The sequence below is a fragment of the Procambarus clarkii genome, chromosome 13 (assembly GCF_040958095.1).
Source record: "Procambarus clarkii isolate CNS0578487 chromosome 13, FALCON_Pclarkii_2.0, whole genome shotgun sequence".
NCBI classification, from domain to species: Eukaryota; Metazoa; Arthropoda; class Malacostraca; order Decapoda; family Cambaridae; genus Procambarus; species Procambarus clarkii.
In genome coordinates, this window is record NC_091162.1 from 22,955,830 (window position 1) to 22,969,540 (window position 13,711).

Sequence of the window (13,711 nt, forward strand, 5' to 3'; positions counted from 1 at the left end):
GATGATTGTACAATGATGAATGATGCAAACGTAGCAATGTAATGTTGACCTAGCAAGACGTGAGTGTGTACGGGAGGTGTGTGAGGCTGGACCACACCGCACACACTCAACATCCTCACAGCAACAGTGAGGGAAACATAGCGCTACAAGAGAGGCAGTGAAGAGGTAATCAGACACAAGTGGACCACGTCAGGGGCTCCAATGTCCAAGACTAACGGTGAGTCAACACTGACAACGTTGACTCTACGAGGGGGTCACGTCGGGACACATCTTGTATTTTTTTATTTTTTTATTTTTACATGCGTACATGCGAATAAATACAATAAAACAAAAACAATCAGAACACAAACAAATTACAAAACACAGAAATACAAATACACAAATTACCGGCCTGAAGGGCCGACAACAAAAACAATAAGCACAACAGTACAAGGACCCTAAACCCGCGCCCAACAACCCAACCATTGAAACAACACAAAAGCCTCCTGGCCCCAGATACCACACGGAGACGCAGGAATACATTACGACAATAACAATAAATGAAACACAAAAACTAAAGGAAAATAATATCGGCAAAGACTACAGTTGGAACCAAAACAGACAGGGGCCACACAAGCGGCCCGAAGGGCAGCAACAACAAGCACGGAGCACACAAGAACTGGGAAAAGAAACCCGGCCCACCCACACCCGCACGCAACAGCACCCCACATCCAAGCACACAAGCAGACATAACACCACAGCACATAGCACACAAAAAAAAAACATTCGAAGGGAGAAAACACCTCAATGGGAGGTGAGGGCGCTATTAGGAAGGGGAATCAGGACCCCACCAACCCCACAGTCCCCTGCGAAGGCGCACCAGAGCCACCCCCCCCCCCACAGGGAAGGCAACAGGAACAGTAGGCGCATCATCTGGCAACCCTGCAGCGGAGGGCGCCACAGGAACGTCGGCAACCACAGTCTTCATAGACTTCATAAACTTCATAGTCAGCGCATCCCGTCCAGTACCTCCCACACCAGTGGACACCACCCACTGAGCATCCTTCAACCACCTTCGGGGCTTCACTACCCCCAGAGGGAGCCTCGGGAGCAACAGACCCCAGCAGGCCACCAGAGGGAGGAGGAGGAGGAGGGGCGCACGCCACAGCAGCCCCAGCCGTAGACCCCCCCCCCCCCCTCGCTTGACGGGAGGACCTGTGTCCGAGGAACGCGTCCGTGCCACCCGCTTACGACGGGGCTGGTCTAGAGCCACGAGAGGAACGGAGCGGCACTGGAGCAGCAGCAACCACGTCGGATGCACGGCCACCAGACCAGGGAGCAACACCACACAGAGGACCCGCAGGATCGCCACTCCCACCTACACACGACGGAGCAGCTGCCAAAGGCGTACCCGACTCCACGTCAGTAACAGTTGAATCCCGATGAACATCCGCAGTGATGACGTGCACAGTAAGCGAGGCTGCCGCATCAGACACCAACGGGCCAGGTGGGCCAAGCTGCTGAACAGGCGGAGTAGGAACATTCAGATCAGAAGGCACCAACGACGGGGAGAGGTCGAGGGGGACACTCACGGCCCCCGCAACACCCGGCATAACCCCACTAACCCCCATCGGAGGAAAATCACCCACCTGAAAGAGGGCTGGCCTCCCCACCCCGGAAGCAGTGCAACCGGCCACAAGATGCCCTTGCAAGCCACACCTAAAACAGGTGCGGTTGATCCTCTGTTACGGCCCTCTCGGGACGCAACGGGGTCCTTACTCTGATGTTGTTAGAGGAAGATATAATGTATCCGTTCCCGAGCCAGTAGTGGCTATCAAGGGATGAGATCCGTGACGTAAGTAACTTAAAGGGAGTAGGGAAAGAAAGTTAAGAACTTAATATTATACTTATTACCATCACCAATTAAATATATAAAATCAAAAAGTGCACAGGGGAGGGTATTAACACTAAACAAGGGGATTAATCCATAATCGTTGTCTTCTGCTGAAGACGCTGGTGCCACAACTCTCGGTGCCGAGTCCTTGGTGCTTTCTTCGTGGCCACACAACGAATTATCCAAAGAAGTTGAGCCTACCCTGGCCACAGGTCAGCCAAAACACAGGTCCACTGGGGGCACCGTCGTGGAGGCCGTCAACCACACGTCCAGCTGGTCTGCTGGTAGGTACTGAGCCACCAAGGCTGGTACGGCCACTCCACGAACGATATAAGGGGTACGCCCTAGACAGGAGTCTCGTGTGATATCACAAATCACCCTCCTGTCTTCAGTACCCCAGTGGATGATCGTCTCCAACAGTCGGTCCCGGGTAACTCCTCTTACTGCCACTCCACTGGCAGGCTAACACATCACAGTGTTCTTCCGGGGGGACGACTTCACAACAGCTGCAGCAACGTTCAAGGTATGGAGACTGGCTGCCTCGGGTAGACTGCCTCAACCTTCAACACAGTGGTCCCAGGTCGACTCTGTAAACAGACACGTCATCAATGACTGGGACACACTAAAACACCTTACTTACGGGCTCGGGCACAAACACCTGACGTATCCAGTCCATAGATGGCGCTGTCGTCGGAGCACCACCTCACCAGAGGTCAGTGGCGGCGGTGTAGAGTGCTGAACGGGACTGGAAACTGGCCCTCGTAGCTGATACACGGCATCCTCACCAGGTGTCGTCGGCGTTTGGCGGGGGGTTTCGGGAGCTGACCCACAGATGGCGCGGTCGTTTACTACTCCGTGCTCGGACGCTGGATCCGGGTTCGTAACATCCTCATAGAATACCCGCAAGTTAAAGCCGTAGAACGTGACCTGAGATGGAATATCACGTGTCATGCGCATGCCAAGGGTCCGCGCATTGGTCCCCAAGCCCGACAGGCGGCCTGAGCGGAGACAAGTTATACAGTGAGTGAACACAGTACCGTACCGAGAGAAGCAGGTGCGAAGGACCTCCTTGAGAAAGTCCAAGGGAACTCCATGAATGCTAACAAACGTCGGCGCCACACACCGGTCCGACACCTCCACAGTACAAGCAGAGCCCGGGAGCTGGAAAGAACGCCCAGTAAAATCACTCACGAAGCGCTGATATGGACCAGGGGCAGAGAACTTGACCACCACACGCCTGTCAGAGATCTTCTCAAGGCCGTAAATAGAATGCAGGTCCACCCGTAAAACATCCAAAAGCACCACCTCCACCAACGTCCAATCAACAGCCGCCGAGAACTACAATCTTGCGGAATCCACCCTCCGAATCCGCGTCACCGACGACGCCATAACGCCAGCCGCCCCCACAGGCTCGCCGGCACACCACACACCAACAACAGCGACCTGCTCCCACCAGACGTCACCCAACAACTCAGGTCGGGAGACATGACTTCCAACACATCCTTAACATGGCGTTTTAGTTTTATAGTGTGATTTGATTCCGTTTTATATTTCGTTTCCCTACAAACAAAGGTGTTGTACCAACACTGCAAGGATGTGTTTATGACACTCACAGTGGTACCAACACTGCAGGGATGTGTTTATGACACTCACAGTGGTACCAACATGGCAGGGATGTGTTTATGACACTCACAGTGGTACCAACACTTCAGGGATGTGTTTATGACACTCACAGTGGTACCAACACTGCAGGGATGTGTTTATGACACTCACAGTGGTACCAACACTTCAGGGATGTGTTTATGACACTCACAGTGGTACCAACACTGCAGGGATGTGTTTATGACACTCACAGTGGTACCAACACTGCAAGGATATGTTTATGACACTCACAGTGGTACCAAAACTGCAGGGATGTGTTTATGACACTCACAGTGGTACCAACACTGCAAGGATATGTTTATGACACTCACAGTGGTACCAAAACTGCAGGGATGTGTTTATGACACTCACAGTGGTACCAACACTGCAGGGATGTGTTTATGACACTCACAGTGGTACCAACACTGCAGGGATGTGTTTATGACACTCACAGTGGTACCAACACTGCAAGGATGTGTTTATGACACTCACAGTGGTACCAACACTGCAGGGATGTGTTTATGACACTCACAGTGGTACCAACACTGCAGGGATGTGTTTATGACACTCACAGTGGTACCAACACTGCAGGGATGTGTTTATGACACTCACAGTGGTACCAACACTGCAGGGATGTGTTTATGACACTCACAGTGGTACCAACACTGCAGGGATAAGTTTATGACACTCACAGTGGTACCAACACTGCAAGGCTGTGTTTATGACACTCACAGTGGTACCAACACTACAGGGATGTGTTTACGACACTCACAGTGGTACCAACACTACAGGGATGTGTTTACGACACTCACAGTGGTACCAACACTACAGGGATGTGTTTACGACACTCACAGTGGTACCAACACTACAGGGATGTGTTTACGACACTCACAGTGGTACCAACACTACAGGGATGTGTTTACGACACTCACAGTGGTACCAACACTACAGGGATGTGTTTACGACACTCACAGTGGTACCAACACTACAGGGATGTGTTTACGACACTCACAGAGGTACCAACACTACAGGGATGTGTTTACGACACTCACAGTGGTACCAACACTACAGGGATGTGTTTACGACACTCACAGTGGTACCAACACTACAGGGATATGTTTACGACACTCACAGTGGTACCAACACTACAGGGATGTGTTTACGACACTCACAGTGGTACCAACACTACAGGGATGTGTTTACGACACTCACAGTGGTACCAACACTACAGGGATGTGTTTACGACACTCACAGTGGTACCAACACTTCAGGGATGTGTTTACGACACTCACAGTGGTACCAACACTTCAGGGATGTGTTTACGACACTCACAGTGGTACCAACACTTCAGGGATGTGTTTATGACACTCACAGTGGTACCAACACGTCAGGGATATGTTTATGACACTCACAGTGGTACCAACACTTCAGGGATGTGTTTATGACACTCACAGTGGTACCAACACTTCAGGGATGTGTTTATGACACTCACAGTGGTACCAACACTTCAGGGATGTGTTTATGACACTCACAGTGGTACCAACACTTCAGGGATGTGTTTATGACACTCACAGTGGTACCAACACTTCAGGGATATGTTTATGACACTCACAGTGATACCAACACTTCAGGGATTTGTTTATGACACTCACAGTGGTACCAACACTTCAGGGATGTGTTTATGACACTCACAGTGGTACCAACACTTCAGGGATGTGTTTATGACACTCACAGTGGTACCAACACTTCAGGGATGTGTTTATGACACTCACAGTGGTACCAACACTTCAGGGATGTGTTTATGACACTCACAGTGGTACCAACATGGCAGGGATGTGTTTATGACACTCACAGTGGCACCAACACTGCAGGGATGTGTTTATGACACTCACAGTGGTACCAACACTTCAGGGATGTGTTTATGACACTCACAGTGGTACCAACACTTCAGGGATGTGTTTATGACACTCACAGTGGTACCAACACTTCAGGGATGTGTTTATGACACTCACAGTGGTACCAACATGGCAGGGATGTGTTTATGACACTCACAGTGGCACCAACACTGCAGGGATGTGTTTATGACACTCACAGTGGTACCAACACTTCAGGGATGTGTTTATGACACTCACAGTGGTACCAACATGGCAGGGATGTGTTTATGACACACTCAAACTTTTATGCACGAAGGTGACTCAGAGAATAATTTTTATTGTGTTAGAGAACAACTTTGATGAACGAAGTTGTGTTAGAGAACAACTTTGATGAACGAAGTTGTGTTAGAGAACAACTTTGATGAACGAAGTTGTGTTAGAGAACAACTTTGATGAACGAAGTTGTGTTAGAGAACAACTTTGATGAACGAAGTTGTGTTAGAGATTACCTTTGATGACTCTGAGAATAACTTTTGATGATATGATTAGTATTTTGATGTCTCTGAGTGTGTCTTTGATGTCCTTGAGTCTGTCATTGATGTCTTTGAGTGTGTTATTGACGTCTTCGAGTGTGTCCTTGATGTCTCGAAGAGTGTCTTGTGTAAGACTATCTGTCTTACACAAGAGTGTAAGACTATTTGTCTTACTCCATGAAGTACACTGTTAGTTACGAAAGTGCTGATAGAAGTTACATTTGACTATTTTTAAAGTTCAATGAGGCAGGCAGCCGCGTCCAACAGCCTGGTTGATCAGTCCGGCAACCAGGAGGCCTGGTCGACGACCGGGCCGCGGGGACGCTAAGCCCCGGAAGCACCTCAAGGTAACCTCAAGGTAACCAAGGTAGGCATAATGGTAGTTAAGAAATGACAAGAAAACACGATGAACTTGGCTATTTTAAGTTGAATAACGATGGATAAAGTTAGTTATGAACGGTGTTGTGAAGAACATTCTGAGAACATGGAGAATATGACAAAGAACACAGAAAACATATAAGAGAAGGTGAAGAACTTGTGAAAAACATGCTAAGAACATTGAGAACATAACAAAGAACACAAAAAACATGTAAGAAAAGGCGATGAACACAGTGAACATGCGGTGAATATGACAAAGAACGTGGATAACATGAAAACATGACAAAAACAGAGAATATGAAGAATGAACAATGAACTTGTGGAGAATGTATCTTTATCATTTATCAATTCTGATTGAAATTACCTACTTAAAATTATCTGTTAGATTAAGGAGCTGCCCGAAACGCTGCGCGTACTAGTGGCTTTACAAGAGTGCAAATACTGTACTATGTTATGTATTCTCACAAACCCAATGTACCTTCTTGTATATATATAATAAAAATAAATAAATATGCTAAGAACATTGTGAATATGACAATAACATGGAGAAACAGATGAAAATATGAATTGAACATGCATAGAACATGAATAATGAGTATAAAAGTTGTACAGAGAACATGTGATGAACATGAAAACATGACAAGGAACACAGAAAACATGGAAGACAAGGCGAAGAACACAGGGACAATGAAGAGAATAGACAAATACAGCAGGATTATTGAAGGTTTGGATAAGTTGGGGAATAGGTAAGAGGAGAGGGAGTAGGGGGAGAGTGAGGGAAATATATGGGTAAAAAGGAGTTGGGGAAGGTAAGGGGTGAAAGGGGTAGATATGAGAGCGGACGGGGTCTGGGGGGAAGGTTAGTTTAGGTTAGGTTAGGTTAGGTTAGGTTAGGTTAGGTTAGGTTAGGTTAGGTTAGGTTAGGTTACGTTACGTTAGGGAGGTGAGAGGAAGAGGTAAGGTGTGATATGACTGTCTGCCCCCACCATGCCCTACTCTGCCCCCCACCATGCCCTACTCTGCCCCCCACCATGCCCTACTCTGCCCCCCACCATGCACTACTCTGTCCCCCACCATGCACTACTCTGTCCCCCACCATGCCCTACTCTGCCCCCCACCATGCACTACTCTGCCCCCCACCATGCACTACTCTGCCCCCACCATGCACTACTCTGCCCCCCACCATGCACTACTCTGCCCCCCACCATGCACTACTCTGCCCCCCACCATGCCCTACTCTGCCCCCCACCATGCACTACTCTGCCCCCCACCATGCCCTACTCTGCCCCCCACCATGCCCTACTCTGCCCCCCACCATGCCCTACTCTGCCCCCCACCATGCACTACTCTGCCCCCCACCATGCACTACTCTGCCCCCCACCATGCACTACTCTGCCCCCCACCATGCCCTACTCTGCCCCCCACCATGCACTACTCTGCCCCCCACCATGCCCTACTCTGCCCCCCACCATGCACTACTCTGCCCCCCACCATGCCCTACTCTGCCCCCCACCATGCCCTACTCTGCCCCCCACCATGCCCTACTCTGTCCCCCACCATGCCCTACTCTGTCCCCCACCATGCCCTACTCTGCCCCCACCATGCACTACTCTGCCCCCCACCATGCACTACTCTGCCCCCCACCATGCACTACTCTGCCCCCCACCATGCCCTACTCTGTCCCCCACCATGCACTACTCTGCCCCCCACCATGCCCTACTCTGTCCCCCACCATGCCCTACTCTGTCCCCCACCATGCCCTACTCTGTCCCCCACCATGCACTACTCTGTCCCCCACCATGCCCTACTCTGTCCCCCACCATGCCCTACTCTGTCCCCCACCATGCCCTACTCTGTCCCCCACCATGCACTACTCTGTCCCCCACCATGCCCTACTCTGCCCCCCACCATGCCCTACTCTGTCCCCCACCATGCCCTACTCTGTCCCCCACCATGCCCTACTCTGTCCCCCACCATGCACTACTCTGTCCCCCACCATGCACTACTCTGTCCCCCACCATGCACTACTCTGTCCCCCACCATGCACTACTCTGCCCCCACCATGCACTACTCTGTCCCCCACCATGCACTACTCTGTCCCCCACCATGCACTACTCTGTCCCCCACCATGCACTACTCTGTCCCCCACCATGCACTACTCTGTCCCCCACCATGCACTACTCTGTCCCCCACCATGCACTACTCTGTCCCCCACCATGCACTACTCTGCCCCCCACCATGCCCTACTCTGTCCCCCACCATGCACTACTCTGTCCCCCACCATGCACTACTCTGTCCCCCACCATGCCCTACTCTGTCCCCCACCATGCACTACTCTGTCCCCCACCATGCACTACTCTGTCCCCCACCATGCACTACTCTGTCCCCCACCATGCACTACTCTGTCCCCCACCATGCACTACTCTGTCCCCCACCATGCACTACTCTGCCCCCCACCATGCCCTACTCTGTCCCCCACCATGCCCTACTCTGTCCCCCACCATGCCCTACTCTGTCCCCCACCATGCCCTACTCTGTCCCCCACCATGCCCTACTCTGTCCCCCACCATGCACTACTCTGTCCCCCACCATGCTCTACTCTGTCCCCCACCATGCCCTACTCTGTCCCCCACCATGCACTACTCTGTCCCCCACCATGCTCTACTCTGTCCCCCACCATGCCCTACTCTGTCCCCCACCATGCCCTACTCTGTCCCCCACCATGTACTACTCTGCCCCCCACCATGCAGTACTCTGTCCCCTACCATGCACTACTCTGCCCCCTACCATGCACTACTCTGTCCCCCACCATGCACTAATCTGTCCCCCACCATGCACTACTCTGTCCCCCACCATGCCCTACTCTGTCCCCCACCATGCACTACTCTGCCCCCCACCATGCCCTACTCTGTCCCCCACCATGCACTACTCTGTCCCCCACCATGCACTACTCTGTCCCCCACCATGTACTACTCTGCCCCCCACCATGCAGTACTCTGTCCCCCACCATGCACTACTCTGTCCCCCACCATGCCCTACTCTGTCCCCCACCATGCACTACTCTGTCCCCCACCATGCCCTACTCTGTCCCCCACCATGTACTAGTCTGCCCCCCACCATGCAGTACTCTGTCCCCCACCATGCCCTACTCTGTCCCCCACCATGCACTACTCTGTCCCCCACCATGCCCTACTCTGTCCCCCACCATGTACTACTCTGCCCCCCACCATGCAGTACTCTGTCCCCCACCATGCACTACTCTGTCCCCCACCATGCCCTACTCTGTCCCCCACCATGCACTACTCTGTCCCCCACCATGCCCTACTCTGTCCCCCACCATGTACTACTCTGCCCCCCACCATGCAGTACTCTGTCCCCCACCATGCCCTACTCTGTCCCCCACCATGCACTACTCTGTCCCCCACCATGCCCTACTCTGTCCCCCACCATGTACTACTCTGCCCCCCACCATGCAGTACTCTGTCCCCCACCATGCACTACTCTGCCCCCCACCATGCACTACTCTGTCCCCCACCATGCCCTACTCTGTCCCCCACCATGTACTACTCTGCCCCCCACCATGCACTACTCTGTCCCCCACCATGCACTACTCTGCCCCCTACCATGTACTATGTGCTCCTGCACAAAAACCTACATCAAAACGATGATATATAACCAAAGATATTCATTGCAAATGGTTATTCCTACCTTCAAGACCATTCATACAAAGCGCAGCACGAAATAACTTGACACTTCCAGAATGTAAAGTTTGTTGTGGAAGACGTTACATTATGGCTCCCTCAGTGGTCAGCGACGGGTCGTCTTCCCGGGGTGTTGGCGGGCCCGTGGACCAGTGTCCTCTGAGGGACGCCTACCAGTCGCCAGTCTCTCTAGGTTCTTTCCTGATTTTAAGTTTAATGGTCTATCCAACTGTTCTACTCTGATCATGTTCTGTCCTACCACTTGGAGTGGTGGGTAGAGCCTTGCATCTTACAGGGTTGGTGTACCATCCCCGATAACCCAAGAGGATGGACACCCCTTCCCTATTCCTCATATCCCAGTTGCTTATCCTTCAGTACTTTACAAGTGCTATAGTCTTACTGGCTTACCGCTTTCCCGATAGTTATCTCTAGTCATGTTCTATAACATCCCACCATCAATCATCCTTTTCAAGAGTGTTAATTAGCTGCCCACTCACAGGTTGGCGGGGTTGTCGCCCGCACGGTGTAATAACACCGTGTAGGCCGCCTCTTGGTACCTTGGTCACTCTCAATGTCTACCTCAACCACATGCTCAAATTTCTCAGTCTATAGTTTAGCGGCGCCGCCTGTCCTTCAATGTTTTGTTTAAGTGGTCCAGAACTTTTGCGAAGTGTAAGCGAGCGTTTGAAAACAGTAGACAATAGGAGGGTGTATCCGCCTTTTGCAGGATATTTTCAGACACAGATGGGAGAATAGTCCAATAGGCCGCAGAGGTTAAAGCCTAATATCGGGGCTCTTGGAGTAAAAAGAGTTGTAAAATTATGTGTAAAAATAAAATGCATGCTCTAAAAATCACTGTATTCTTTCATAAAGAGAAGTAGAAATGCTCACTAGTGAAAATTCCAAATATAAATTTTCGACATTTTTGGTTTGCAAATCATGAATAATTTCTTAACAGTCAAGTTTGCGCAAATGCTGTGACTTGATGTACGTCAAGGAAAAGTAGTTCACTTTGTCGTTTATTATTCTAAACCTGCAGGTAGTTCTTGATTCGTTTAAGATCAGAACATTTCTCTCTCCCAACTTCAGATGGATACATAAGTATGGTCGCAGATCAAATCTATACTTACAGTTTCAGTATCAGCTGCAGTTACATTCGGTTTCACATACTATTTGAATTGAATCAATTCACTCCCAGGGCTGGGAGTGATTCTTAAATTCTTAAGACGGCAAGAAATGTGCAACTTGTTGCAATTCATCATTCTTCGATTGTAAAATATTTGGCAAGAATCTATACCTGTACTTCGTACTCAGTTGCGAGTAAGCATCAGTCATCTATTTACTGAAGGGGGCTACACAACTGATCAATTACGGGTAGATAAACATTGATACTAAATAGTTGAGGAGCTGAGCCTGCCAGCTCAGTTACCTCTGCTGGTCCATCATGGAACTTCATCCTCACACTGCGCCTATATTTTATGGTTATCTTTTTTTCTCATAGGCTGATGTACCAGCCTCGACAATGTTATTCTTATCAGATCCGTCGAGCATCTCTCTCTGTGATGCAACAAATTCTCTCAGCGAAGAAGTTTTACTGCAGCGTTCAGTACCAGTGTTGAACGTTGCAGACTCATGCTTGTTCAGTGGAAGCGATGACCAGTGAACAGTGCAGTCATCGGGAGGAGACAACCTTCACGCAAGCTGCATGTACCACTAAGAAGAACTCCAGACAATAACCAATCTCTAAAATAATACTTTTTCCAACATATTCTTTTGCTTCATTTACCATTTTTTCCAAACAGGTATGACTGTCAAAGTGTTCTTGATCCAAAGAATTTACACTATAAGCATGTGCATAAAAATATATCAGAAGGGAAGAACTAGCCGAAGCTGTTTTATCCTTTCTGTGATTCAATGTCTACTCTTCAAGCACTTGAAAACGTCTCCTGCAAGACAGAAAGCAAAAACCTAATTGTAGCAATTACAAATAATTCGCCTGATTCACTGAACAAAAGGTTTAGAATATCTTTTGTATGGTTCATTCTCATATAAATATAAAACTCATCATGATGGCGCAGATATAGAAACCAAATTAGCAGGCAACAAGGGTAAATTTGAACTAAACTTAGGTATCCCCATCTCTGTTAATATGCCAGTGTTGCACTAAACATGCATCTAGGCTAGAGATCATCGACTCTTAACGGTCTGAGAGCACCAATGTAAAAAGGCATAATTTGTTTAGATCTTATAAACCTATAAGATTATATGCTATAAAACCTACAAACCTTAAGCCTTATAAGTTTAGATATAAGCCAACACAAAACGTCCACCAGACAGAGCAACCTAGCGTTGCCAGGTTCAGGTTAGGCTACCCTTACCTGCGGCAAGTTGTTGGACGAATCACCCACCCCTGGGCACTCCATGTACAACCTGTGAGTAACAACAGTCATGATCTCACACATTATATAATTGTTTTTGTTGACTGAGAGACAACGATGGTGGTGGTGGTAGTGGCTGCGTCCCGGCAACCCAACTAATTATTGAGGGTCTAGTCACGTTTCTCCACCTTTGAATCCTTGAAATAATTACGACTCGCACTTTAGATAAACAAACACCCGACGGACTTCATTGTCAATTGAAAGGAGACAATTTCTGTCTTTGCTCTTGATACTGGATAAAGGAGAAAAATACACAAAAACACTTTCGCACACACTAACTCTTCAATTAGCCTAGTCCTCTTGGGTAGCTGCATAAATACAGATTTACTTAATTATGATAATATCAAATGCTTTAGCCTCTAGGGATGTGTGTTATTTTCTTAATAAACTTACCTGAACATGTGCAGACCTTTCTTGTCTGGCTACCCCTCCAGGGTAACCTGTGGCGCAGCGGTTAACACAGTTGGTTCACACACGAACCGTCCTGGGTTCGTATCCCAGGCAGGCCGAGATATATGAGCAAGTCACCTTATACCCGTTGCCTCTGTTCACCTAACATTGATTAATAATATGGGCAACGCGGGGAATGGTCAACTGCTGCACGTATCTGAGGTATACTGGAGTGTCCCACACACGCCGCCTGACACAGCACGAGGAACATACCCGCAAGGCTGACACAAAGAACATGCCGCAAGGCAAGATATTGGGGCCGTACAACCACAGCGAAGAGTGGGTGCACGCCCCAAGTTAAAGAGCAGGTGCACGCCCCAAGTCAAAGAGCGGGTGCACGCCCCAAGTCAAAGAGCGGGTGCACACCTCAAGTTAAAGAGTGGGTGCACGCCCCAAGTTACTACTGTGTAGACGACAGATGTGTGAATTCACGCATTCACTTATGTACCTATATTCTCACAATCGGCTTGAGAATGGTCCAGGACGGACCGAAACGTCGTCGTCCCTTCACTTCGTAGTGTGTGGTGTGGTCAACATACGTCAGCCACATTATTGTGACTCATCGCCTGCACATGTACCTAATCTCTTCAGTCACAATCCTCTATCAATGTACACATAGGCGCACGGGAATATAAAGGGATTTTGCACAAAGTTAGAGAATTCGCAGACATGTGGCACGCTGTCAACATCAGATTTCCCAACCAGATTCATAGTGTGTGCGCAGTATGGTATATATAGTGGGAGCGTGTGCGCAGTACGGTACATATAGACGGAGTGTGTGCGCAGTACGGTACATATAGACGGATGATACATGTTCCTCGCC